This window comes from Manacus vitellinus, unplaced genomic scaffold (genome assembly GCF_001715985.3).
Source record: "Manacus vitellinus isolate BGI_N305 unplaced genomic scaffold, ASM171598v3 scaffold_93_pilon, whole genome shotgun sequence".
NCBI classification, from domain to species: Eukaryota; Metazoa; Chordata; class Aves; order Passeriformes; family Pipridae; genus Manacus; species Manacus vitellinus.
The window spans coordinates 335,277-339,617 of NW_021940884.1; positions in this window are offsets into that span (position 1 = coordinate 335,277).

The following is a 4,341-nucleotide window of genomic DNA, read 5'->3' on the forward strand; positions in this document are numbered from 1 at the left end:
CCAGCCCTGCTCACTGCCAGCACCATTACCCCTGGGTGGAGCCTGGCCCTGCCACGTCCCCCACAGCAGCACCCCACAGTGCACGGGCAGCAAGGGGCACCACAGCACCGGCAGGAAGGTCCTGGTGCGGGGAAGAGCCGGAGCCGGCGGCCGTGGGAGAGCCCCAGCACGAGGGGCCACCCGCTGCTGGCAAAGGGCTGCTTGGTGTCAAGCCAGGTGAATTTGGGACTGCTGAGAGAAAATCCAGGCCAGTAAGGAAGCTGGGAACAGAGCTGCTGGCCTGCAACTCTGCTGCTCCTCGGTGGCTGTGGCCAACAGTCCTGGGTACCCTGCAGCATTCCCGGTGGGCAGGGACCCGGCAGCCAGCATGGACATGGGGGCTCTGCTGGGGGCGGGTGGCAGAGGATGGTTTGCACCCACAACTTAGCCCAGCCACAGAGAGAGGCAAGAAATGTAAAATAAGGAGAAGTCACCCCAGGCTGAGCAATAGTGCCCCTCTGGAAGGAAACTTGGCACGCTCCAGCCCGCATCCGCCTGCCAAGTCCTGCTGGGAGCAAAGCTTCACACGTGGGCTGGAAACCCCAAGAAGTTTATGAGGGACCCGCTGACACGTGGATGAGCACGGCAGCAGCCGGAGCTGCTCGGCCCTGACTCGGGAACCTGCCTGCCAGCGGTGCTCAGAGCACAGCCCCGTGCCTGGGACACGGCTGGGAGGCACCAGCATCACCCCATGCTGGCATCACCCCCATCCCAGCCCATCCCCTTGGCATTCCACCCCTTAATCCCTGCCAAGGGGATCGGGGGAGGCACAGGAGCAGCTCCTGGCCATGGGACGGGGGGTGCATGGGGGCCCAGCATCCTTTTGGCCAAGCTGCCACAGGATCTGGTCCTACAGCCCCTTCCTCTCAACTCCAGACATCCTGCCCAGCACCGATGGCTCCAGAGGCTGGCAGCATCCAGGGGCTCTGGCACATGGGTGAGCACTGTCTGCTCCCCTCTACCCGGGCTTCTCTGTCAGCAAGGAGGGTCTGCCCAGTGCCTGTGAGGCGGGCACTGGAGTGGCGGTGGAGGGCCATCGGGGTGGCTTCCTCCCAGGAAAGGCTCCTGCTCTCCCAGAGAGCTGAGGGGGAACTGGGCAGCTCCAGTGGCTGCCGGCCACACATGCCCTGGGCACTGCACCACAATTGGATTTGCAGCTGCCCTGCCTTTTACTGCATAGAAATTGAATTGTAAAATGTCAAAGACATTTCCTAACTGCGCCATATTAGCCCGGTTTTATTAAATACTGTTATCAGAGGAGATTATTAATGCAATCAAATGCAGGCAAGAAAACCCAGAATTAACTGGCCATCGTGCAAGAGGACGCACTGGAGGGCAGGAGGCAGCTGGTTGAGGCCCTGCCCAGAAGCCCATGTTCCCAAGGGGTCTGGCTCTGCTTCCCGCTCTCCCTGAATCCTGGAGTGCTGGAGAAGCAATGATCCCACTCAGCCACTGCAGCTCCACTCACATCCCAGGATGTCTCACCACGGGACGGCAGCACCCGGAGGGTGATGAGCCTGGGAGTTTTTGCTGAGCTTTGAGGTCCCTGCCCAAGCAGGCCAGGACCTGCTCCTGGCACATGGCAGCAGGGCCAGGGCTGGCTGGGCTAAGTCCTGAAATGCCAGCAGTGCTGCCAGGATGCGGAGCCCTGCACAGGCGGCAGCGAGGGAATGGGTACCCAGAGAGCTGCCCGGGCTGGAGCACAGCACCCCTGGGCAGTGAGACCAGCCTGGGCTGGGTCACCCCGGCATGGCAGGGCACAAGGGGTGCAGAGCTCCATGCCCAGATCCCAATCCCAGCCAGTCAGCCTGGCTTGCTCATCCCCGGGCGTCCCAGAGCGAGGTACCCAGAGCTCCAACAGCACATGAGGACACGAGTCCTGATGGCAGCCTGGGGGACCAGGATGGCCCTGAGGACCAAGCATGGAGTGGGCAGCACATCCCTGCAGGACACAGCCCTGTGTTCCGCCCGCACAGCCAGCCCCTGACACACTGGATGCTTATCCTGGCACCACAGGGCCACGTGCTGGGACATCTCCTTGGCCACATGAGGCTGCCACGTGTGGAAGTGCTTTACAAAGCCCCCCAGCCCAGTGGGAGGAGAAGCCAGGACAGAGGATCCAACCCTCGGCTTGAGGTCCCTCACACGGCCCTGGCAGCACCACACAGAGGCCATTTCCAAAGAGGATGAGCCGCTGGCAGCACCGGCCCCACGGGGAAGGAACCAGCTCGCTCCAACCCTCCATGGCCGAGGAGCCGTGGATCCCCTGCACGGCACAGCACGGCTCATCTCCCACTGCCCGAAGCCCTGGGTGCCCAGGACAGGGATGGCACAGTGGGCATGGGTGCTGCTGGAGACACCCCAGGGCCACATCCCATCCCATTCCATCCCATCCCATCCCACGGTTCTGGAGCCAAGGGGAAAACGCCAAGTCACTACAATTCTTCGAGGTAGCACCGGGAAGGGGGGGACAGGGAGGGAAACAGTTTGCTGCCAAATCCCTGCATCTGATTTGCGCAACTTTCAGACAACCTCATCAATTATGGATGCCCGGGAAGCAGGCGCGGTGCGCGCTGCGGCCGGCCCGGGCCCCGGCCCCGCACTCCACACACCACACCGGGCCCCATGTCGCCATGGCAACCCGCGCTAATTCACGCAAGGATTTTTAAAATCTCATTTATTAAACCCCACATGAATAGGATATTATCCAGATAACAGAGCTAAGTTACAAATCTTCCTGGTGCCGCACAGCGCGGGGAGCACCACAGGCATGTGTGGGACTGGAACTTGGAGGGGACACGGGGCTGCCATGGCATGGGGACAGCCCTGCTCAGTGCTGTCCCTCTCCTCATACTGCTCCTCCAGCCTCACTGCCACGGTCAGAGGTGCTCATGCACTCCAGGCTGGGAGCACAGCACCTGTGACACACGTGTGGCACCCTCTGCCAGGCAAGAGAGCCGGATCCAGGGGAAATGGCACCAGAGCAGCCCAGCACTGGCACTGGAGGGCTCAACAGAGCTGGAGAAGGACAGCCCAGCCAGGGAATGGGGCAAGCATCCAGGCCTACAGTGGGAATCTGCCCAACACCAGGCTCAGCCTCACTGGGTGTCCCTTGTCCCTACCCTGCGATCCTGACATGGGGAGCACCACTGGCCCCCCGTGGCCAATCCGCCTGGTACCTGGAGGGCTCAGCAGTGGGAGATGCAGCAGAGCACTGGGAAGGAGAGGGATGCAGGAGGAGGCAGTGGCACTCTGGCACCTCTGGCTGTTGCCAGCAGGGACTGGAGAGGGGTGTGTGGGGGACAGTGCTGTGCACAGGCCAAGTGTTGTCCCCATCCCCACGTGTCACTCCGAGAGGCCACTGCAGTGGCAGCACCTGGAGCAGGTTAGAATGAAGGGGACTCTGAGCTGGGACTCTTCTTGTCCTGTACAGTCCCTCAGCAATGACAGCAATGATGGCACTGGGCCCTGGGGAACACCATGTCAGGCCTGCACAGCACCAGGACATGGGGGGATACCATGTTGGCCCTGCATGGCACAAGGAAACACACACTGGCCCCAAGTGGTACTATGGACATGGTGGATGCCATGCTAGAGCAGGGACATGGGGGATGCCACACCAGAGCAGGGACATAGGGGATGCCTGCCCAGCACCAGGGCACAGGGGACACCACGCTGGCCCTGCTTGGCCAGGAACACCCCTGCATGACCAGGGATGGGAGACACTACACCAGCCTTGCACAATTCCAGGAAAACAGCATTTGGGGAGCGCTTGGCCCTGGAGGGAGGGACACTGGGTGCAGCCATGAAGGGGCTGTGTGTCCAGCGACCCAATGCCACACGAGGTCCCTGTCCATACCCAGGGACAGCAGTCCCCAGCCCCCCCAGTTCATCCCATGCACCAGGCCTGAAACCTGCGGCTGCATCAGCACCATGAATTATTCACTCCGGGGCGGAACGCCTCGACAGAGCAGTTATATCCTACAGCGAGTAGATACTCACAGAGCTACACACACGTAGAGCCGGAGACACACACGTACAGCCACACGCACGCCCCTGCAGCCTCACACCTGGCCACGCACACTCGGTGCACACGGGGAGCCGTGCACAGCCAGCCGCAGGGACGCACCGGGAGATACCCGCGGAGCGACATCCAAACACCCCCACACCGAGAGGCACCAACAGCCCAGCCAAACACACAGATGCCAGGGTACACACCGCCACGCAAACACCCCACGCACCCAAACACAGCCGCACACGCACCCGCGGCAGCGCGGACACACGCAGAGGTGTGCGGGCGCT